Here is a 25717-nt window from a genome sequence, read left to right as displayed (position 1 = left end):
TGTGACCCTGTCCGTAGGCCTCGCAGGACATCACAGATACAGTCCACAGAGGACTCATTTCTTTTCTCTCTTTCAGGTCCATTCAGGGCTCTCGTCGCCCTGTAACCCGGGTCCAGGCCGATGTCTCTCTGTCCGGTCTGGGAGGTCTAGGAGGTCTGGGAGGTCTGGGAGGTCTGGGAGGTCTGGGAGGTCTAGATGAGGACCTTGAGGATGCTCTGGAGCTTGACCTATCCCGGTCTTCCTCCATTTCCAATTTCTGACCTGAGTCAGTATATTCCTTCTTGCCATTCGCTGCGTCGTCCGCTGACTCCGGGGGACCCCCCCCCCCTTGTCTAAGAATGCGGCACTGGTTCAGGTTTTGTCCCTTTACCAGCGCACCTTTACCAGCGCACATTGTTCACAGGCCTTTCGGACTGTTATCGCTCTTTGTTTGGCTTTATGTATGAGAATGTTGTTAGCTCTCAGGTATACCAACATCCTCCTACTTCCGGCATGTCCAAGGTTATCATATACCTGTCTGATCATGTGAGTAGCCTCGTCCTGTTAGCAATGGCTAGTTAGCCTGCTATTCGCTCCTATTCGCAATGGCTATTTCAGCCTGCTCGCAATGGCTATTTCAGCCTGCTATTCGCAATGGCTATTTCAGCCTGCTATTCGCAATGGCTATTTCAGCCTGCTATTCGCAATGGCTATTTCAGCCTGCTATTCGCAATGGCTATTTCAGCCTGCTATTCGCAATGGCTATTTCAGCCTGCTATTCACAAAGTAGAGTTTTTTCTACTTAAGTTCTGACTTTAAGTAAGCATTTAGTTACTTCAAGTTCAAGTGACTTTAGGGCTCCCTAGCCCTATTAGTCGCGAGTAAACGCCACTTCAAGTGGTTTCTTATGAACCCTCTCTTGTTCCTGATAGATTTTTTACCTCTTAGGCTGTCTGCTGCGCTTTGCAGACCTCTACGTCACTCATTGTTCCAGATCTCGAGCACTTAGGAGGAGTCTTGGTTGGAGAGGATTGCTTGCTGATAAGATCACACTTGAGTAAGGTTTTAACTCAAATCTGTAATAAATTTTACTCCAGAGGCCCCTGACCGCAGTTATTTCAGTTCATATTCTTTCGGCTTTTGATACCTATTCAATTAGCATAAAGCCCAACTCACGAATGTTCTAAGCCCCAGAACCTCCAATCCGTTTTGACAGACCTATAAACCAGTGACTCGGCCGCCCAAGCACCACAGCGTCCTGTATGCTGAAGCTTCCGAGTCCCCACAAATCTGATAGGCCCGTCGGATATAGAGACCCTGATGCTCGCTCTGTCCCCCCGCGTCAAGGTGCTAAGCTTGATGAGAGTTTGCAGAGTCTCAATTTTTATCCATAGGCGCTGGTGAGTGTACATCTCACGCAGCTGATATGGTTGGTACAGGTGCTAACCTACCAGATGGTAGCTGTCAGGAAATCCCCTTTGCATGAAATAGATTACAAATTCTTTCGTCCTCTCTACTCTGGTTTAGAGAAAAGACGGACATCTTTACAGTATTTGTGTTGAGAAAGCATTTTGACTTGGTCATACAGCATGCATTCCGTCCGTAACTGGTCTCGGGACCATGCTGCGCATTTGGCTGCAAGACGGTTACCACCTGGTACACCGATGAATAGCTTTTCAAGCAGTAAGCCTGATCTTCGCCTAGGCGTTCCACGTATGACTGATTCTGCTGCAACAGTGAGAGACAAGCTCCCGTCTCGCACCTGTGGGATTAGTTTCTCCACCATATTTTCCCCTGGATCTTGACCGGGGATTCTTACTTCCATTTCCATCATTTGGGCCATTGAAGCCCCTTCGGGGACCTCCAGTCCTTTGAGGTGTCTCAAAATGCGAGCGGCCTCCGGGTCATCATAGAGAGGTGACCCATGGAAAATCTGAGCACACTTATGGATATAAGCAGCCTGGGTCTCCCCTCGAAGCATTTCTGGGGCCAGTTTTTTGAGCACTTGGGTTTTGCTTAACAATTCTTGTGCTTTGTTGCTTTCTCCATATTGGGTGCTGTCACGCAGACTCCTGCCTGTATGTGAACTCTTTCCTCTCGGTCGGTAAATGTCTCCGGGAGATTGGGCTAGTATGGAGTGAGGGCTCACTTCCGGTCGGTGTTCCTCTGTGCTGTGTCTCAGGGCTCGGATTGGGCTTATGGACGGGGCCTCGTTCAACCAGTTTCTTTCTCTCCTGGCTATTTCAGCCATGGCCCTGTCTAGCTTGTACACCTGTTCACGTAGTATGTCATAGCCTGCATGTAAGTGTGCATGCTTGTATGGTTCTGTTACCCCAGGGTGAGACAACACTTTTTCTGCCACGGGTGACCGGGCTAAGGCCTGAGCCGTTCCCCATCTCACGGGATATGCTGGCATAATATCCCCTGTTTCCTTTCCTTCCAAGTCTCCTTCACTCTCTTCGGAGACGTCCTCCAATCCTGAGCTCCAGGTCAAGCCCGAGGGTGACTGAAAGGTGGTGCCTTTCAGAGTAGGCCCCTTGCCTATGGGTCTCAGTTTGACCGGTTTCGCTCTCTTGTTTCGAGGTCTAGGAGGTTCGCCCCTCGGGTACCGAACTCTCTCCCTAGATCTTGATCGAGATGAAGACTTGGAGGATGCTCTGGAGCTTGACCTATCCCGGTCTCCCTCCATTCCTGAGTCCTGATTTAGATCAGTATACTCCTGTTCGCTACTTGCTGGGTCGTCCCCTGAGTCCGGGGGACGGCCTAGAAGTCTATGGATACTCCTGGCCTGAGATCGCGCAGGTTCCGCCTTTTCAGGTTCGAACGGTACTGTCGGTCTCCTGGGTGTGGATGATCTCCCTCTCTCCGCTGCTCGGGAGGAGTTCTGGGAGTTGGACCTTTCTTTCCTGGGTACGGGTCCCGATCCCTTAGGGTTCGGAGGGGGAGTGAGAGGTACCAATGCAGGCTCATCGTCCTCGTCTTCCTCACCCTCCCCGGCTCTATCCACGGCCAGGGTTATTGACTCATGGTCCCTAGGTTCCATCATGAGACGGATCTCCGTGTGCCCTGCACTCCTTAGGCTTGAGATCGCGCTGATTACGGCTTTCCCCAACCATATGCCTCTTTGGCCATATCCTCGAGACCTGCCCCACATCAGGTTTATGGCTAGTCGGTAGGGCATGTCCTTAGTACCGTGGCCAGCATAGATTTCCCTTTTCTGCAGTAGTTCCTTTATACGGGACACCAGTCTGTCCCAGTTTATGTGTGAGGACTCTATCTCCTTGTATTGGTCTTGACTTAGTGTCACATGAACAATTTTCTCCGCGTGAAACACCTCATAATCACACTCTGTGATTACTGCCTTGCCTGGTTTCAGGGGCTTTTTGGTCCTTTTTTCCATTACCTGTTTCCTCAGGTTTCGGTAGTAAGAGCCTCCTGCCGTTACCATGCTTGTTTCCCATCTACCATAGTTCGTCAATGACGGTCCAGTGAAGGTGAGGATTGACCATGGTGTATCAGAGTTATCGGTCCAGACTGGGTGGTTAGTGACTGTTATGTTTGGTGATTGTCTGTGAGACCTTGTAGATGTCACTCTCACCCCTGAGTGTTCACCACGGGGAGATATATAGGTTGCTCTCGCTTGCCTCACTTCCTCGTGACCACGTGGTCCTGGGCTTATGCACTGCAGGGAGTGATCTCGCTCCTGCAGCTCCTTCAGCTCCTCCTCAAACTCCTCCTTCTCCAGACGAGACTGCAGCAGCTCCTGTTTGGTGCTTCGCAGTTCGTCTCTGGTGGTGTGGAACTGCTCCATCCAGTGGGCACTCTCGTCCCTGCAGTCCTCTAGCTGCTGCTGCAGGGAGCGCACCGAGGCGTTCACACGCTGCCGCTCTGCCTCGATACCTGCCTGAGACTGGGACACCTGCTCCATGCTGCTCCTCAGCCTCTCCATGTCGGTGCTGTACTGCTCCCTGAGGGTCTCGGATCTCCCGGTCGTGCGTGGCCACCTCGTCCTTCAGCGCCCCCTTCAGGGCCGTGAGCTCCCGCTCCCGCTGCCTCAGCGTCTCCTGGAGCTGGAGGTTGTCATCCAGTTAGCATTCAGTTCACTCCTGGCTTGTCAGCCCATGTTCCAGTGAACACGCCGTTTTAGCTAGCGTCACGTAGCCTCGGGCTAGGTAGCCATCCAGGGAACATTCAGTGAACGGTCGTCTTGGCTGCGTGTCACGTAGTCTCCCCTCCTCACAAACAGTATCTTTGGGCTAGGGGAGCCATCGCCTTTCTGTGAACGGTCGTTTTGACTTCGCTTCACATCCAGTCTCCCCTCCTTACAAACAGTGTCTTTGGGCTAGGGAGCCCTCGCCTTTCTGTGAACGGCCGTTTTGGCTTCGCTTCACATCCAGTCTCCCCTTACAAACAGTGTCTTTGGGCTAGGGAGCCCTCGCCTTTCTGTGAACGGCCGTTTTGGCTTCGCTTCACATCCAGTCTCCCCTTACAAACAGTGTCTTTGGGCTAGGGAGCCCTCGCCTTTCTGTGAACGGCCGTTTTGGCTTCGCTTCACATCCAGCTCCCCCTCCTTACAAACGGTGTCTTTGGGCTAGGGAGCCCTCGCCTTTCTGTGAACGGCCGTTTTGGCTTCGCTTCACATCCAGTCTCCCCTTACAAACAGTGTCTTTGGGCTAGGGAGCCCTCGCCTTTCTGTGAACGGCCGTTTTGGCTTCGCTTCACATCCAGCTCCCCCTCCTTACAAACGGTGTCTTTGGGCTAGGGAGCCCTCGCCTTTCTGTGAACGGCCGTTTTGGCTCGCTTCACATCCACACTCCGCTCCTTACAGAGTGTCTCTGGGCTAGGAAGCCCTCGCTTTTCTCTGCTTGCTGTTCTGGGGTTAGTGCGGCCCACTCGTCTTGGGTAGGGCCAGTTCGCTTCCTGTGGGTAAAGCACGAAATTATGCTGCACTTGTAACTCCCCCCAGAGCTCTATAAACATTATGTTACCCTTTAGTTGTGAGTAAACGTTGCTTTAATCACCAAGGTAGAGCTTTCTACTTTAATTTTTGCCAAATCTGTAATTTAATTTTACTCCAGAGGCTTTTGACAGTAGTCCTGTCTTCTTCGGCCGTTTAGCACCTATTTTGGTTAGTATAAATGCCCATCGCCAGGGACGCCATGTTGAGTAGCGGTCGTAAACCGAGGTCAGATTGATTATCCCATAACTCATTGGTCCGAATCCCAGCTTCAAGCAGCGTCCTGCGAAGTTTGGGACGTCTAGGACTCAATTGTGTCTATAAACTTCAGGGCTTAAACTCAGCCGACCTCGGCTCACACACAGACACCCCCCCGTCCCCTCCAGTCATACAGTTGATGGATTGGAGTTGCGGGGTGTATTTACTTTATTCTTTTTTAATCTATTCGGTTGGCCGTAGAGTTTACTTTTATTTATTTTGCTTTAATCTACTAGGTTGGCCGTATTACCACTGTATGGCATTACGTGATAAAACCAGGTTTGCCGAACCCTCCTTTAGTCCTTAATGCAGGGGTAAAGCCACTTATTCTATTTTACATTATTAATCAAAAATGCATGGGGTGAAGCCACTTATTCTATTTTACATTATTAATCAAAAATGCATGGGGTGAAGTTACAAGGCTAAACACATTTCATGCTTACCCGGTCGTCTGGTCCGAAGAAAGGATACAAATCATATGTATAAAGAGGTAATTTTAATTAGAAAAAGCTAGTTACAAGAAGATACTGAAGTGGAAAAGTGTCCATTTCAGTTAAAATATGCACAGAACAAAACATCTCATCTCTGCACGGCTTGTGCCCCGTGTCTGGCAGCAGGATCTCCATTCAGTTTAAAATAAGCAGAAAACAGAACATCTCATCTCTGCATGGTTCGTGCCCCGTGTCTGGCAGCAGGATCTCCATTTCTCTAAAAAGTCTGATCTGGCACGGCTTGTGCCTCTTCCTATCTCTCCAGCTCAGTGTAAAAATCTCTCCGCTTCTCTCGCCAGTTGGCCCTTATAAAGCCCCCAGATCTCTTCTGCTTATTGGTCCAAATACAGCGCTGTCACCGTGATGTCATTTCACCAGCCAGTCAATGCACGGCTCGTGGGGACTGGCTCTCCTCCCATTTTTGTCATTACCTCTACTGGGAAAACCCCATTTACCTCAGAACATGAATGCCTCTTTGTTGGAGAAGTAACAGATTACTTTCTTCTGGGAAAAACCCCATTACGTCATTTAAACATGTATGCCTGTCTGCTCTGCTTCCTCACTGCAAGGGTTAACTCTGCACGTACATGGGCCTCTCTCGTTCTGACAGTAAGAGAAGAAGACGAGGCAGACTGCCGTAATATACAGTACATAGCCTAACACATACATATACAGATATATACAGATATACATACATATACATGTACAATACAGTACTCATATACTTTAAACACTGATTGATCACACATCATATATGTATTTTGTAGTTTAAGGCCAGTTCTCTCTTCTGCTCTCATCTCTGTGCTCGTCTCGCTCGGAGCTGTCTCTCAAGGTCACATTCTTAAGGGGCCCCTTTCATTTCTGACTTACTCTAACAGTAAGAGAAAGGCAGGACAGGCAAGGGTTATGATACCTTCTGTAGGTATCATCGCCAAGCATATTATTCTTTTTAAGCAGAGAATTATAAAACATATAATTAATATAGCATTATATATATATACCTTTATACCAACAGTATATATGTTTCCATAATTATTACATGTGAAAAATAGTTTATACGGCTATAGTGGCCCCTCTCTTCTCCACTCCTTTCTGACTGGGCATTACCAGCCCAGGCCTAGATACTTGTTCAAAGCGTATATGCATATATATACGTATACACATATATATGTATATATATATATATATGAATACATATCACATCTAGACACCTACAGTAACATATGCCTAGATTTAAAACAGATATATACAATAAACCTATTAAATCATACAAGGGACAGAGAGAACAGGATGTCATTCCCAGTGTCACTTAGTTGGCTGTGACACTTTACAGTAGTATAGAGATAATTAGCACAGTAGATAGTAGTATAGACATATTAGCACAGTAGATAGTAGTATAGACATAATTAGCACAGTATAGTAGTATAGACATAATTAGCACAGTAGATAGTAGTATAGAGATAATTAGCACAGTAGATAGTAGTATAGAGATAATTAGCGATAATTAGCACAGTAGATAGTAGTATAGAGATAATTAGCACAGTAGATAGTAGTATAGACACAATTAGCACAGTAGATAGTAGTATAGACATAATTAGCACAGTAGATAGTAGTATAGACATAATTAGCACAGTAGATAGTAGTATAGACATAATTAGCACAGTAGATAGTAGTATAGACATAATTAGCACAGTAGATAGTAGTATAGAGATAATTAGCACAGTAGATAGTAGTATAGACATAATTAGCACAGTAGATAGTAGTATAGACATAATTAGCACAGTAGATAGTAGTATAGAGATAATTAGCACAGTAGATAGTAGTATAGACATAATTAGCACAGTAGATAGTAGTATAGACATAATTAGCACAGTAGATAGTAGTAGAGACATAATTAGCACAGTAGATAGTAGTATAGACATAATTAGCACAGTAGATAGTAGTATAGACATAATTAGCACAGTAGATAGTAGTATAGACATAATTAGCACAGTAGATAGTAGTAGAGACATAATTAGCACAGTAGATAGTAGTATAGACAATTAGCACAGTAGATAGTAGTATAGAGATAATTAGCACAGTAGATAGTAGTATAGACATATTAGCACAGTAGATAGTAGTATAGACATAATTAGCACAGTATAGTAGTATAGACATAATTAGCACAGTAGATAGTAGTATAGACATAATTAGCACAGTAGATAGTAGTATAGAGATAATTAGCACAGTAGATAGTAGTATAGACATAATTAGCACAGTAGATAGTAGTATAGAGATAATTAGCACAGTAGATAGTAGTATAGACATAATTAGCACAGTAGATAGTAGTATAGACATAATTAGCACAGTAGATAGTAGTATAGAGATAATTAGCACAGTAGATAGTAGTATAGAGATAATTAGCACAGTAGATATAGTATAGACATAATTAGCACAGTAGATAGTAGTATAGACATAATTAGCACAGTAGATAGTAGTATAGACATAATTAGCACAGTAGATAGTAGTATAGACATAATTAGCACAGTAGATAGTAGTATAGACATAATTAGCACAGTAGATAGTAGTATAGACATAATTAGCACAGTAGATAGTAGTATAGACATAATTAGCACAGTAGATAGTAGTATAGACATAATTAGCACAGTAGATAGTAGTATTATGGGACCCTCTCGAAGACGAGATAGTGATACTGTATCTCAATGTGGTTTTCCCAATAAAAGAATTTCAATATATATATATTTATAGACATAATTAGCACAGTAGATAGTAGTATAGACATAATTAGCACAGTAGATAGTAGTATAGAGATAATTAGCACAGTAGATAGTAGTATAGACATATTAGCATAGTAACTACTAGTAATATAGGCACAGTAGATAGTAGTATAGACATATTAGCATAGTAACTACTAGTAATATAGGTACAGTAGATAGTACATATTAGCATAGTAGGTAGTAATATAGGTACAGTAGATAGTACATATTAGCATAGTAACTACTAGTAATATAGGTACAGTAGATAGTACATATTAGCATAGTAGGTAGTAATATAGGTACAGTAGATAGTACATATTAGCATAGTAGGTAGTAATATAGGTACAGTAGATTACCTAGACGTGGCCCGACTGATCGCGGAGCGCTCCAGCATCACGAACAACCTGTTCTCTAAACACCCCTGGCGGCCAGAGTCTGACGCCGTGCTCTCTGCCTTCCTCACCATCTTCTCCACCTACATCAGGAGGATGAGGAAGACGAAGGAGGGAGAGGACCTCTGCAGCTGGGTGAGAGAGAGAGAGAGAGAGAGAGAGAGAAGTCATGTCGTGGTCAAGCTCTGGGTGGTTAGTTACTGTGAACACTGGACGGCTTTCACAAGGAACCTGGCCGCTTGAAGATAAGATCAATTAAAGATATTAAGAAAAACAAATGAATAATTATATACATATTTAGAATAACATAGGAATGCAGCAACCTAGCAAAAAGATAACTATAATTTAAGATATTCCTTTATTGATCCCCTTGGGGAGAGTCGAGCGTCAAGCAGCATGGGGGAGGGGGGGAGGGGAGGTACAGGTATGGGCAGGGTAATAGTAGAAAGTATAGGCAATAAGATTTGATATGAATATAGAAATATGAGAAGAAATAAATAGTGTGAACAATATAATTAACTCTCAATGTATAAATATGACAAAAACAAACAGTGTGTAAACAATATAATTAACTCTGAATATAAAACAAATATATATATATATATATGGCTGCAGGAGGGATTAGGAGCTTAAACGTGAACTGATATTTTAAATTTCCCCTGCGTCACGTCTGTTATATGAGCCGTTCATGAAGTCCTCTGTTATTTTCCGCTCCATATGGTGCTTCTGGCAGGCGGGGATGAGCGGAACAATCGATCACTCCGGTACTCACGCTTCCAACTGAACTCCAGTGGTTTCTGTAAACAAAGGTGCAGAGGAGGGTCTGTGTCTATCAGCTATGTAACTGAGGGGTACAATTCCGTGACTGTATTGATGGTATTGGTATGGTATTATTAAACCACTACCTCTTGTACTTTAACTTCTGGCCATCCAGTACATGATATAGATATGATGAACACTTTCCCACCTGATGAAACGAAGTCCACACAAATGTATAAATCGAATATTTTATATAGCAAAGGGTATATACAACGTTCACTTAATGACATTTATGATTTGAAATGCACTTGTATGGCAAATGAGTATTCGTAGGTAAATCAACATTGAATGTCCAATCTCTGGTTACGCAGGGAGCAAATATACAACCTGGTTCTTTAGGGAACTATAGCGATGGTACTTAAATGATTATAGCTGGATACACTAAGGGGGGGGGGGGGTCCCGCTGGTTGTAAGACAGTAGGGGGGGTTAGAAGAGCCGCTGGCGGTATCCCATCTGGCCGACGATTTCTTGGGAGAATTCAGAGTCCTGAACACGATGCCCACAGAACCTCGGTCCGCAGATGAATACAGCTGGACCCTCTGGTGGACGGTAGCTGCCGGTCCACAGATGAAGAGACGTGAGGCGACCTCACTCGGGGTAGAGCGCCGTCTCACCTGGACTCCTCTCCGGGGGGTAGTTCCAACACTCAGCAGTGTTGGCCGTTATCCATGGAATAATCAAAGCACCCAAAGCATGTAGATAATCCAAGCCGTGGAAGGCTCGCCGTCGTCCGGGTAAAGTAATCCAATGTACAGGTCCACTCGTCCTGGCCCGGAGCTCCTCGGATGCAAGCACCACACGTGGTCTGCCCAGCCTGGTTAAGACTCCAGATAACGTCAGGAACGATGGGGGTACTGCTCACTTTATAACTCTAACCGACCGATGCACCATACATAATAGACTATTATTAGCTTAATAGAAATACGTCCAACTCGACGGTATAGTGCCAAACTATGACAATTCAACTATTAATCCACACGATATCTCAATGCCTATTCTGAGGCCAAGTAGGCCTTACTGCACCACACGTGCGTCGTGGGTGAGGCTTCGCGTCTGTTACTCGGTTGGAGGGTAAAGAACTAATGGACTAAAAGAAAGTTCTACTTTACTTGCGCCATATATATATGCGCTGTGAACAAATAGTACCATTCGTATTTCGCCAGACGTATTCCTACGCGGAACCGGGCTTGCCACGACATGTTGGTCGGCACGATTGAACTTGAACCTAGGGGTATGGCTGCTGGCGCCAGGTTCTCGTCCAATGGTAGAATGAAACTATTATGGGCTGTTAGTAGACTAAAGGGATATTCAGTGCATATTGTACAAGGAATATACAGGGGATATCAAACGATATACAAATACTATTAAATATATATCCATAAATAAATATATATATTCGGTTTAATCTGATCCTTCACAACAAGCTATATTATACATTATTACAATAAATATGGTAAATATGGCCATTTTAAAAGCCTCCTTAAGACCCACCTTTTCTCTCTGGCTTTCGACAACCATGTAGCTCGTTGATTTTATGATTTGTATTGTTTTATTGTGTTATTGTTGTATCGTTTTGTTACTGTGTCCTTTGCTTTTAAATACTTTTAAGTACTCTTATCTATTTAGATTTTTATTGTTGCCTATGTTTATCTTTTCTTCCCTTTTTAGCACTCTTGTTCTTTTATCTATTTTTAGTGCTGCTTATAGTTTTTTAGTATGCTGCCCCTGTGGCTGTTAACCCTTTCACTGCCACACTACAGAAGGTTAACCCTTTACTATCACACAACCTGCTGTTGTGTGGCAGTGAAAGGGTTAACCTTCTGTGTATTGTTGCAGTGAAAGGGTTCACGATAGGTTATGTATATAACCTAGTTATATGAGTACTGGCTGAGCGTCTCGCTCTTCGCCATATTGAGATATACCTCATCTCCAGTACCTACTGTACTACATGAACGAAAACAAAGCACCCTTGCACTTGACCAGGCCCCGCCCCAGTGACCTCCTATAAGTCACCAGGCGTGGTCACACTCGCCCTTCCTCTTTTTTGTTTTCCATCATGGACGTGCTTTGCATCCCATGTAACTAGCTGTGATGAAATGCAGAGAAAATTGAACAATGTTGGCGAAGAGCGAGACGCGATTGCCAGTACGAGTATATAACCTTCTGTGTATTGTTGCAGTGAAAGGGTTAAACCGTTTGGTAGTGTGGCAGTGAAAGGGTTAAAGCGCTTTATAAATAAAGTTGTATTGGATTGGATTGAATAACACTTACTTACTTACTTACTTACTCCTTTTCCCAGCGCTGCGCCTCGCGTTTTAGCGCTCTCGTCGGCTATCGTTTTTGGGCGGAGCGCTCCCAGCGCATAAAGTTGAAACTAATTAAACTTTTGGAGAGGAGCGCCGCTCGTCAAGGTCACTTTTTTCGACCGACCAATCAAAATCAAGCAAGTGGCGGAGCCGCGGGAGTCGCGAGACGCTCTGGAAACGCTCTGAGCATATTTTTGCTTTTCAAATCGGTCCGTCTTGAAAAAAACATCCCCGGTGGACACAAAGCCTAAAGAGGTAGCTTACCAATAATGATGTAGTATAAGGAGGTAGCTTACCAATAATGATGTAGTATAAGGAGGTAGCTTACCAATAATGATGTAGTATAAGGAGGTAGCTTACCAATAACGATGTAGTATAAGGAGGTAGCTTACCAATAATGATGTAGTATAAGGAGGTAGCTTACCAATAATGATGTAGTATAAGGAGGTAGTTTACCAATAATGATGTAGTATAAGGAGGTAGCTTACCAGTAATGATGTAGTATAAGGAGGTAGCTTACCAATAATGATGTAGTATAAGGAGGTAGCTTACCAATAATGATGTAGTATAAGGAGGTAGTTTACCAATAATGATGTAGTATAAGGAGGTAGCTTACCAATAATGATATAGTATAAGGAGGTAGCTTACCAATAATGATGTAGTATAAGGAGGTATCTTACCAATAATGATGTAGTATAAGGAGGTAGCTTACCAATAATGATGTAGTATAAGGAGGTAGCTTACCAATAATGATGTAGTATAAGGAGGTAGCTTACCAATAATGATGTAGTATAAGGAGGTAGCTTACCAATAATGATGTCGTATAAGGAGGTAGCTTACCAATAATGATGTAGTATAAGGAGGTAGCTTACCAATAATGATGTAGTATAAGGAGGTAGCTTACCAATAATGATGTCGTATAAGGAGGTAGCTTACCAATAATGATGTAGTATAAGGAGGTAGCTTACCAATAATGATGTAGTATAAGGAGGTAGCTTACCAGTAATGATGTAGTATAAGGAGGTAGCTTACCAATAATGATATAGTATAAGGAGGTAGCTTACCAATAATGATGTAGTATAAGGAGGTAGCTTACCAATAATGATGTAGTATAAGGAGGTATCTTACCAATAATGATGTAGTATAAGGAGGTAGCTTACCAATAATGATGTAGTATAAGGAGGTAGCTTACCAATAATGATGTAGTATAAGGAGGTAGCTTACCAATAATGATGTAGTATAAGGAGGTAGCTTACCAATAATGATGTCGTATAAGGAGGTAGCTTACCAATAATGATGTAGTATAAGGAGGTAGCTTACCAATAATGATGTAGTATAAGGAGGTAGCTTACCAATAATGATGTCGTATAAGGAGGTAGCTTACCAATAATGATGTAGTATAAGGAGGTAGCTTACCAATAATGATGTAGTATAAGGAGGTAGCTTACCAGTAATGATGTAGTATAAGGAGGTAGCTTACCAATAATGATATAGTATAAGGAGGTAGCTTACCAATAATGATGTAGTATAAGGAGGTAGCTTACCAATAATGATGTAGTATAAGCAGGTAGCTTACCAATAATGATGTAGTATAAGCAGGTAGCTTACCAATAATGATGTAGTATAAGGAGGTATCTTACCAGTAATGATGTAGTATAAGGAGGTAGCTTACCAATAATGATGTAGTATAAGGAGGTATCTTACCAATAATGATGTAGTATAAGGAGGTAGCTTACCAATAATGATGTAGTATAAGGAGGTAGCTTACCAATAATGATGTAGTATAAGGAGGTAGCTTACCAATAACGATGTAGTATAAGGAGGTAGCTTACCAATAATGATGTAGTATAAGGAGGTAGCTTACCAATAATGATGTAGTATAAGGAGGTAGCTTACCAATAATGATGTAGTATAAGGAGGTAGCTTACCAATAATGATGTAGTATAAGGAGGTAGCTTACCAATAATGATGTAGTATAAGGAGGTAGCTTACCAATAATGATGTAGTATAAGGAGGTAGCTTACCAATAATGATGTAGTATAAGGAGGTAGCTTACCAATAATGATGTAGTATAAGGAGGTAGCTTACCAATAATGATGTAGTATAAGGAGGTAGCTTACCAATAACGATGTAGTATAAGGAGGTAGCTTACCAATAATGATGTAGTATAAGGAGGTAGCTTACCAATAATGATGTAGTATAAGGAGGTAGTTTACCAATAATGATGTAGTATAAGGAGGTAGCTTACCAATAATGATGTAGTATAAGGAGGTAGCTTACCAATAATGATGTAGTATAAGGAGGTAGCTTACCAATAATGATGTAGTATAAGGAGGTAGCTTACCAATAATGATGTAGTATAAGGAGGTAGCTTACCAATAATGATGTAGTATAAGGAGGTAGTTTACCAATAATGATGTAGTATAAGGAGGTAGCTTACCAATAATGATGTAGTATAAGGAGGTAGCTTACCAATAATGATGTAGTATAAGGAGGTAGTTTACCAATAATGATGTAGTATAAGGAGGTAGTTTACCAATAATGATGTAGTATAAGGAGGTAGCTTACCAATAATGATGTAGTATAAGGAGGTAGCTTACCAATAATGATGTAGTATAAGGAGGTAGCTTACCAATAATGATGTAGTATAAGGAGGTAGCTTACCAATAATGATGTCGTATAAGGAGGTAGCTTACCAATAATGATGTAGTATAAGGAGGTAGCTTACCAATAATGATGTAGTATAAGGAGGTAGCTTACCAATAATGATGTCGTATAAGGAGGTAGCTTACCAATAATGATGTAGTATAAGGAGGTAGCTTACCAATAATGATGTAGTATAAGGAGGTAGCTTACCAGTAATGATGTAGTATAAGGAGGTAGCTTACCAATAATGATATAGTATAAGGAGGTAGCTTACCAATAATGTTGTAGTATAAGGAGGTAGCTTACCAATAATGATGTAGTATAAGCAGGTAGCTTACCAATAATGATGTAGTATAAGCAGGTAGCTTACCAATAATGATGTAGTATAAGGAGGTAGCTTACCAATAATGATGTAGTATAAGGAGGTAGCTTACCAATAATGATGTAGTATAAGGAGGTAGCTTACCAATAATGATGTAGTATAAGGAGGTAGCTTACCAATAATGATGTAGTATAAGGAGGTAGTTTACCAATAATGATGTAGTATAAGGAGGTAGCTTACCAATAATGATGTAGTATAAGGAGGTAGCTTACCAATAATGATGTAGTATAAGGAGGTAGCTTACCAATAATGATATAGTATAAGGAGGTAGCTTACCAATAATGATGTAGTATAAGGAGGTAGCTTACCAATAAAGATGTAGTATAAGGAGGTAGCTTACCAATAATGATGTAGTATAAGGAGGTAGCTTACCAATAATGATGTAGTATAAGGAGGTAGCTTACCAATAATGATGTAGTATAAGGAGGTAGCTTACCAATAACGATGTAGTATAAGGAGGTAGCTTACCAATAATGATGTAGTATAAGGAGGTAGCTTACCAATAATGATGTAGTATAAGGAGGTAGTTTACCAATAATGATGTAGTATAAGGAGGTAGCTTACCAATAATGATGTAGTATAAGGAGGTAGCTTACCAATAATGATGTAGTATAAGGAGGTAGCTTACCAATAATGATGTAGTATAAGGAGGTAGCTTACCAATAATGATGTAGTATAAGGAGGTAGCTTACCAATAATGATGTAGTATAAGGAGGTAGTTTACCAATAATGATGTAGTATAAGGAGGTAGCTTACCAATAATGATGTAGTATAAGGAGGTAGCTTACCAATAATGATGTAGTATAAGGAGGTAGTTTACCAATAATGATGTAGTATAAGGAGGTAGTTTACCAATAATGATGTAGTATAAGGAGGTAGCTTACCAATAATGATGTAGTATAAGGAGGTAGCTTACCAATAATGATGTAGTATAAGGAGGTAGCTTACCAATAATGATGTAGTATAAGGAGGTAGCTTACCAATAATGATGTCGTATAAGGAGGTAGCTTACCAATAATGATGTAGTATAAGGAGGTAGCTTACCAATAATGATGTAGTATAAGGAGGTAGCTTACCAATAATGATGTCGTATAAGGAGGTAGCTTACCAATAATGATGTAGTATAAGGAGGTAGCTTACCAATAATGATGTAGTATAAGGAGGTAGCTTACCAGTAATGATGTAGTATAAGGAGGTAGCTTACCAATAATGATATAGTATAAGGAGGTAGCTTACCAATAATGTTGTAGTATAAGGAGGTAGCTTACCAATAATGATGTAGTATAAGCAGGTAGCTTACCAATAATGATGTAGTATAAGCAGGTAGCTTACCAATAATGATGTAGTATAAGGAGGTAGCTTACCAATAATGATGTAGTATAAGGAGGTAGCTTACCAATAATGATGTAGTATAAGGAGGTAGCTTACCAATAATGATGTAGTATAAGGAGGTAGCTTACCAATAATGATGTAGTATAAGGAGGTAGTTTACCAATAATGATGTAGTATAAGGAGGTAGCTTACCAATAATGATGTAGTATAAGGAGGTAGCTTACCAATAATGATGTAGTATAAGGAGGTAGTTTACCAATAATGATGTAGTATAAGGAGGTAGCTTACCAATAATGATGTAGTATAAGGAGGTAGCTTACCAATAGTGATGTAGTATAAGGAGGTAGCTTACCAATAATGATGTAGTATAAGGAGGTAGCTTACCAATAATGATGTAGTATAAGGAGGTAGCTTACCAATAATGATGTAGTATAAGGAGGTAGTTTACCAATAATGATGTAGTATAAGGAGGTAGCTTACCAATAATGATGTAGTATAAGGAGGTAGCTTACCAATAATGATGTAGTATAAGGAGGTAGTTTACCAATAATGATGTAGTATAAGGAGGTAGTTTACCAATAATGATGTAGTATAAGGAGGTAGCTTACCAATAATGATGTAGTATAAGGAGGTAGCTTACCAATAATGATGTAGTATAAGGAGGTAGCTTACCAATAATGATGTAGTATAAGGAGGTAGCTTACCAATAATGATGTCGTATAAGGAGGTAGCTTACCAATAATGATGTAGTATAAGGAGGTAGCTTACCAATAATGATGTAGTATAAGGAGGTAGCTTACCAATAATGATGTCGTATAAGGAGGTAGCTTACCAATAATGATGTAGTATAAGGAGGTAGCTTACCAATAATGATGTAGTATAAGGAGGTAGCTTACCAGTAATGATGTAGTATAAGGAGGTAGCTTACCAATAATGATATAGTATAAGGAGGTAGCTTACCAATAATGTTGTAGTATAAGGAGGTAGCTTACCAATAATGATGTAGTATAAGCAGGTAGCTTACCAATAATGATGTAGTATAAGCAGGTAGCTTACCAATAATGATGTAGTATAAGGAGGTAGCTTACCAATAATGATGTAGTATAAGGAGGTAGCTTACCAATAATGATGTAGTATAAGGAGGTAGCTTACCAATAATGATGTAGTATAAGGAGGTAGCTTACCAATAATGATGTAGTATAAGGAGGTAGTTTACCAATAATGATGTAGTATAAGGAGGTAGCTTACCAATAATGATGTAGTATAAGGAGGTAGCTTACCAATAATGATGTAGTATAAGGAGGTAGCTTACCAATAATGATATAGTATAAGGAGGTAGCTTACCAATAATGATGTAGTATAAGGAGGTAGCTTACCAATAATGATGTAGTATAAGGAGGTAGCTTACCAATAATGATGTAGTATAAGGAGGTAGCTTACCAATAATGATGTAGTATAAGGAGGTAGCTTACCAATAATGATGTAGTATAAGGAGGTAGCTTACCAATAATGATGTAGTATAAGGAGGTAGCTTACCAATAATGATGTAGTATAAGGAGGTAGCTTACCAATAATGATGTAGTATAAGGAGGTAGCTTACCAATAATGATGTAGTATAAGGAGGTAGCTTACCAATAATGATGTAGTATAAGGAGGTAGCTTACCAATAATGATGTAGTATAAGGAGGTAGTTTACCAATAATGATGTAGTATAAGGAGGTAGCTTACCAGTAATGATGTAGTATAAGGAGGTAGCTTACCAATAATGATGTAGTATAAGGAGGTAGCTTACCAATAATGATGTAGTATAAGGAGGTAGTTTACCAATAATGATGTAGTATAAGGAGGTAGTTTACCAATAATGATGTAGTATAAGGAGGTAGCTTACCAATAATGATATAGTATAAGGAGGTAGCTTACCAATAATTATGTAGTATAAGGAGGTATCTTACCAATAATGATGTAGTATAAGGAGGTAGCTTACCAATAATGATGTAGTATAAGGAGGTAGCTTACCAATAATGATGTAGTATAAGGAGGTAGCTTACCAATAATGATGTAGTATAAGGAGGTAGCTTACCAATAATGATGTAGTATAAGGAGGTAGCTTACCAATAATGATGTAGTATAAGGAGGTAGCTTACCAATAATGATGTAGTATAAGGAGGTAGCTTACCAATAATGATGTAGTATAAGGAGGTAGCTTACCAATAATGATGTAGTATAAGGAGGTAGCTTACCAATAATGATGTAGTATAAGGAGGTAGCTTACCAATAATGATGTAGTATAAGGAGGTAGCTTACCAATAATGATGTCGTATAAGGAGGTAGCTTACCAATAATGATGTAGTATAAGGAGGTAGTTTACCAATAATGATGTAATATAAGGAGGTAGCTTACCAATAATGATGTAGTATAAAGATGTAGCTTACCAATAATGATGTAGTATAAGGAGGTAGCTTACCAATAATGATGTAGTATAAGGAGGTAGCTTACCAATAATGATGTAGTATAAGGAGGTAGCTTACCAGTAATGATGTAGTATAAGGAGGTAGCTTACCAATAATGATGTAGTATAAGGAGGTAGCTTACCAATAATGATGTAGTATAAGGAGGTAGCTTACCAATAATGATATAGTATAAGGAGGTAGCTTACCAATAATGATGTAGTATAAGGAGGTAGCTTACCAATAATGATGTAGTATAAGGAGGTAGCTTACCAATAATGATGTAGTATAAGGAGGTAGCTTACCAATAATGATGTAGTATAAGGAGATAGCTTACCAATAATGATGTAGTATAAGGAGGTAGCTTAACAATAATGATGTAGTATAAGGAGGTAGCTTACCGATACTGATGTAGTATAAGGAGGTAGCTTACCAATAATGATGTAGTATAAGGAGGTAGCTTACAATAATGATGTAGTATAAGGAGGTAGCTTACCAATAAGGATGTAGTATAAGGAGGTAGCTTACCAATAATGATGTAGTATAAGGAGGTAGCTTACCAATAATTATGTAGTATAAGGAGGTAGCTTACCAATAATGATGTAGTATAAGGAGGTAGCTTACCAATAATGATGTAGTATAAGGAGGTAGCTTAACAATAATGATGTAGTATAAGGAGGTAGCTTAACAATAATGATGTAGTATAAGGAGGTAGCTTACCGATACTGATGTAGTATAAGGAGGTAGCTTACCAATAATGATGTAGTATAAGGAGGTAGCTTACAATAATGATGTAGTATAAGGAGGTAGCTTACCAATAAGGATGTAGTATAAGGAGGTAGCTTACCAATAATGATGTAGTATAAGGAGGCAGCTTACCAATAATGATGTAGTATAAGGAGGTAGCTTACCAATAATGATGTCGTATAAGGAGGTAGCTTACCAATAATGATGTAGTATAAGGAGGTAGCTTACCAATAATGATGTAGTATAAGGAGATAGCTTACCAATAATGATGTAGTATAAGGAGGTAGCTTAACAATAATGATGTAGTATAAGGAGGTAGCTTACCGATACTGATGTAGTATAAGGAGGTAGCTTACCAATAATGATGTAGTATAAGGAGGTAGCTTACAATAATGATGTAGTATAAGGAGGTAGCTTACCAATAAGGATGTAGTATAAGGAGGTAGCTTACCAATAATGATGTAGTATAAGGAGGTAGCTTACCAATAATGATGTAGTATAAGGAGGTAGCTTACCAATAATGATGTAGTATAAGGAGGTAGCTTACCAATAATGATGTAGTATAAGGAGGTAGCTTAACAATAATGATGTAGTATAAGGAGGTAGCTTAACAATAATGATGTAGTATAAGGAGGTAGCTTACCGATACTGATGTAGTATAAGGAGGTAGCTTACCAATAATGATGTAGTATAAGGAGGTAGCTTACAATAATGATGTAGTATAAGGAGGTAGCTTACCAATAAGGATGTAGTATAAGGAGGTAGCTTACCAATAATGATGTAGTATAAGGAGGCAGCTTACCAATAATGATGTAGTATAAGGAGGTAGCTTACCAATAATGATGTAGTATAAGGAGGTAGCTTACTAATAATGATGTAGTATAAGGAGGTAGCTTACTAATAATGATGTAGTATAAGGAGGTAGTTAGTTGCGCCTCTCCATCAGAGAGGACCAACCAACCTTCTCATACAGGACACAGTGATGAGTGTCGTATCTATCAGTCGTGATGAACCTGAAGGCAGAGTGATATACAAGGAGTCCAAGGATTTCGACAACTCTCTTCCTACTAATCAAAGGAAAGCTGCTTCTGTTTCTGTTCAGGAAACAACTCGCAACTCGGAGGCAAGCTCGTCCACATGGAATTCATGTGTACATTTCTCATCGAGCCACACGCCAAGATATTAATACTCAGTGACACTATGAATGGCTGCTTTTTTTTATCGAGCGCTTTTATCCCAAAGCGCTTTACAGTTTGGTCCTCACATTTTTACCCGTTCACTCACACATTCACACACCGACGGCGGAGGCGACCATGCAAGGTGCCGACCTGCTCATCGGGAGCAATTAGGGGTTAAGTGTCTTGCTCAAGGACACATCGACACGCTGCCTGGGAGGAGCGGGAATCGAACTGGGAACCTCCGGATTACCAGACGACTGCTCTACCTCCTGAGCCACTGTCGCCCACTATGAGTCTACAAGGAGCTGGCAAAGATGAGAAGCACGTTCAGCCACAGACTCCTCCCCCTCTATGAGGAGCTAGCTAAGATGAGGAGCGCGTTCAGCCACAGACTCCTCCCCCTCTATGAGGAGCTAGCTAAGATGAGGAGCGTGTTCAGCCACAGACTCCTCCCCCTCTACAAGGAGCTAGCTAAGATGAGGAGCGCGTTCAGCCACAGACTCCTCCCCCTCTATGAGGAGCTAGCTAAGATGAGGAGCGTGTTCAGCCACAGACTCCTCCCCCTCTACGAGGAGCTAGCTAAGATGAGGAGCGCGTTCAGCCACAGACTCCTCCCCCTCTATGAGGAGCTAGCTAAGATGAGGAGCGTGTTCAGCCACAGACTCCTCCCCCTCTACGAGGAGCTAGCTAAGATGAGGAGCGCGTTCAGCCACAGACTCCTCCCCCTCTACGAGGAGCTAGCTAAGATGAGAAGCGCGTTCAGCCACAGACTCCTCCCCCTCTACGAGGAGCTAGCTAAGATGAGAAGCGCGTTCAGCCACAGACTCCTCCCCCTCTACGAGGAGCTAGCTAAGATGAGGAGCGCGTTCAGCCACAGACTCCTCCCCCTCTATGAGGAGCTAGCTAAGATGAGAAGCACGTTCAGCCACAGACTCCTCCCCCTCTACGAGGAGCTAGCTAAGATGAGGAGCGCGTTCAGCCACAGACTCCTCCCCCTCTACGAGGAGCTAGCTAAGATGAGGAGCTACCTAACGGGCAGTGCAGCCTACAGTGTGGGGGCGACAGTGGCTCAGGAGGTAGAGCGGTTGTCTGGTAATCGGAAGGTTCCCGGTGCGATTCCCGCTCCTCCCGGGCAGCGTGTCGAAGTGTCCTTGAGCGAGACACTTGACCCCTAACTGCTCCCGATGAGCAGGTTGGCACCTCGCATTGTTGCCTCTGCCTTCGGTGTGTGAATGTGTGAGTTAATAATAATAATATAATAATAATAACTGGACTTTTTGAGGAAGTCTTTATTCGTCATGCAGTGACACATACATGCGATGGGCGGCAGTCAGGCTAGCTTAAAGGGGCTTAAATGATTGCTCCCACGTTTTCATTGAAGGAATTGGCATGGCTGAGGGGGAGGGGGTCCTGTTGACCTTTCACCTCTCAAGGTATGTGACTAATGGGTTGTGTGCTCAGGAACTGCGCTGAGCAGCTGACCGAGGTCACCTGACATCTTGAACCCGTCACTAGCCCGGGCAGTTGTCCCCGGCGTGCTTTAAAAGCACCTCCATCGTGCTGAAACACTCCTCTGCCTCGAGCCTCATGACTTCTGCCCTCGTTGCGCGGCTCGCCGCATCACGGTGAAGTGTTTCGAGAGGCTGGTTCTGGCTCACCTCAAATCTGGCCTCTCACTCTCACTGGATAAACACTAATGTGCAGAACAGGAGCACGGCGGACGCCATCTATCTCCTCAGCGCTACACTCCGCCCTCTCTCCCACCTGGATGAGAGCAACACCGTCTCCTCAGCGCTACACTCCGCCCCCCTCTCCCACCTGGATGAGAGCAACACCGTCTCCTCAGCGCTACACTCCGCCCTCTCTCCCACCTGGAGGAGAGCAACACCGTCTCCTCAGCGCTACACTCCGCCCCCCTCTCCCACCTGGATGAGAGCAACACCGTCTCCTCAGCGCTACACTCCGCCCCCCTCTCCCACCTGGATGAGAGCAACACTGTCTCCTCAGCGCTACACTCCTCCCCCCTCTCCCACCTGGATGAGAGCAACACCGTCTCCTCAGCGCTACACTCCGCCCCCCTCTCCCACCTGGATGAGAGCAACACCGTCTCCTCAGCGCTACACTCCGCCCCCCTCTCCCACCTGGAGGAGAGCAACACCGTCTCCTCAGCGCTACACTCCGCCCCCCTCTCCCACCTGGATGAGAGCAACACCGTCTCCTCAGCGCTACACTCCGCCCCCCTCTCCCACCTGGATGAGAACAACACGTCTCCTCAGCGCTACACTCCGCCCTCCTCTCCCACCTGGATGAGAGCGACACCTGTCTCCTCAGCGCTACACTCCGCCCCCCTCTCCCACCTGGATGAGAACAACACCGTCTCCTCAGCGCTACACTCCGCCCCCCTCTCCCACCTGGATGAGAACAACACCGTCTCCTCAGCGCTACACTCCGCCCCCCTCTCCCACCTGGATGAGAGCAACACCGTCTCCTCAGCGCTACACTCCGCCCCCCTCTCCCACCTGGATGAGAACAACACCGTCTCCTCAGCGCTACACTCCGCCCCCCTCTCCCACCTGGATGAGAGCAACACCGTCTCCTCAGCGCTACACTCCGCCCCCCTCTCCCACCTGGATGAGAACAACACCGTCTCCTCAGCGCTACACTCCGCCCCCCTCTCCCACCTGGATGAGAGCAACACCGTCTCCTCAGCGCTACACTCCGCCCCCCTCTCCCACCTGGATGAGAACAACACCGTCTCCTCAGCGCTACACTCCGCCCCCCTCTCCCACCTGGATGAGAGCAACACCGTCTCCTCAGCGCTACACTCCGCCCCCCTCTCCCACCTGGATGAGAGCAACACCGTCTCCTCAGCGCTACACTCCGCCCCCCTCTCCCACCTGGATGAGAACAACACCGTCTCCTCAGCGCTACACTCCGCCCCCCTCTCCCACCTGGATGAGAGCAACACCGTGTCCTCTCCTCTACTCCCTCTTCACCCACGACTTCACCCCTGTACATGGCACCAACACCATTACCACGTTTGCAACGATGAGTCGGCCTACAGGGAGGAGGTGCAGCACCTAAGGGGGGCCTGGTGCGCCGACAACAACCTGGCCCTCAACACCAGGAAAACCATGGAGCTCATGGTGGACTTCAGGAAGACCACACAGCTGGGGGGGACCCTGATGTAAACAAGACGAAAGTCTGTCTCTGGTCTGCATCCCCTTAACAATTGTGTGTATTGAGCCGTACTGTATTGTACCCATTCTGCAATCTGTTAATAACATTTTCATTCAATCAATCAATCCGCGCGGTGATTGATTGAATGAACATTTTATTTTGAGTAAATTGTAATGAACCAAATGAGAATATGAATACTTTCTTTTTTTTTTTTTTTTTTACTGTGAATAACACCATCATGCTCAAATTGACCAGACCTGAATAATCTAAGCAAATTAATAGATGGAAGATGATTAAACAGAAGGTTTTGTAGATACAGTACTGAATTCTGCCATCCGGACACATGCAATTTGAAATATGATAGAATATCAGGCATAAAATGGTTATGCGATTAAAATGCGATTAATTAGATTAATTAGATTAGATTTTAATCGCCTGACAGCACTAACTATAACACATGGTATGTACATTATTACTCAGTAGTAGGCCTACTCATTTGTATATAACACCAGTTTAACCACCTGTACATTGTATACTACTATCACACTTTACTGCTACATTTGCACTCTCTGGTTAGATGTCAACTTATTTGCATTGCACTGTGTACTTGTGCTGCATGGTGACAATACATTTGAATATAATTTAGTCTAATGATACGATTGTCAGTGTATTATTCTGTACATGTGCATATTTCTACACATTATGGTCCATGAAGAGTCTTGGAACTGCATACATTAGGCACGGCGGTAAAGCTATAAGACTGTTGCGAATCCAACGAGGCTAATTGTATTCACGCGTGATGCTGTGAGTCCCCATAGTGGCCCCTTTTCACACAGTGGTCCCATGTTCTTCTGACACACGTGATGCAAAAACACAACGTTTGCTACACAATAGGAATATACAACATTTATATAATACAGTCGAGCTGCGTTTCAAATGATCATTTTTAGGGTCCCAGCCTTCTGATGGTGAAGCTGTGTAGCCTTTAACCCTTTCACTGCCGCACTACCAAAACGGTTAACCCTTTCACTGCGGCGACACACGGAAGGTTAACCCTTTCACTGCCACGCGACAGCCGGTTAACCATTTCACTGCCACGCGACAGAAGGTTAACCCTTTACTATAGTAAAGGGTTATAACCTTCTGTCGTGAAAGGGTTAACATGATCACCTATAACCCCCCCCCCCCCCCCCCCCCCAACACACACACCCATGCATCTTCCCAAAACGGCTCAGGCTGAACCAAGATCACGCTCAGTCCGGTGCCAGTGGTGATGGATAGAAAGGTGGATGTTCATCATGAAAACACTATTTATATTCACAGCCAAAGGAATGTCTCTGATTTATTTTTTTGTTTTGTTTGTGTTTTTTTTCTTTTCTTTTTTTCTAGCTGTAGCCTACTCGTTCTATGAATGATTGATTGATTGAAAACTTTATTAACAGATTGCAGAATGGGTACAATACAGTAGCCTACAGCTCAATACACACAATTGTTAAGGGGATGCAGACCAGAGAAAGACTTTCGTCTTGTTTACATCATGATCCCCCATTTTCAATTCATAGTGAATTCTAGCGTTCTATCGATGGTAAATGCGCACACTCCCCCCCCCCCCCCCCCTCCCCCCATGATCAGTAAAAATAGGCTACAATTCAGGCGTGATTCGGATTCAGATTCAGTGTAGATTGTAGAGACTAATCAACAGCCGTAAAGTAGCCTGCTTGTTGTCGCCGGTTGGATTTCTTTCCTAGTCGCTCCAATAGGGTCCAGCTGCAGCACCGGAGAATCCTCTCACTGGGCAAGCCTGTGGCAGCCACGAACCTGTGCTGTTTTAAGTGAGCGTGTGTTA

The 25717-nt window shown here is 42.8% G+C and overlaps 1 pseudogene across 1 annotated transcript in view; it reads right to left on the bottom strand.

Annotated features, from left to right (window-relative positions):
• LOC311239867 (cingulin-like) overlaps positions 1–25717 on the bottom strand; it is a 53308-nt pseudogene that overhangs the window by 6112 nt on the left and 21479 nt on the right. Inside the window, exon 2 of the transcript in view lies at positions 3629–4049. The product of the transcript in view is annotated as a cingulin-like (transcript). The remainder of the gene's footprint in view (positions 1–3628; positions 4050–25717) is intronic.

Source organism: Notolepis coatsorum (genome assembly GCF_963971535.1).
Source record: "Notolepis coatsorum genome assembly, chromosome: 14".
Lineage (NCBI taxonomy): Eukaryota > Metazoa > Chordata > Actinopteri > Aulopiformes > Paralepididae > Notolepis > Notolepis coatsorum.
The sequence above is the reverse complement of the archived record's forward strand: the minus strand, read 5'-3'. Positions and strand labels throughout refer to the sequence as shown.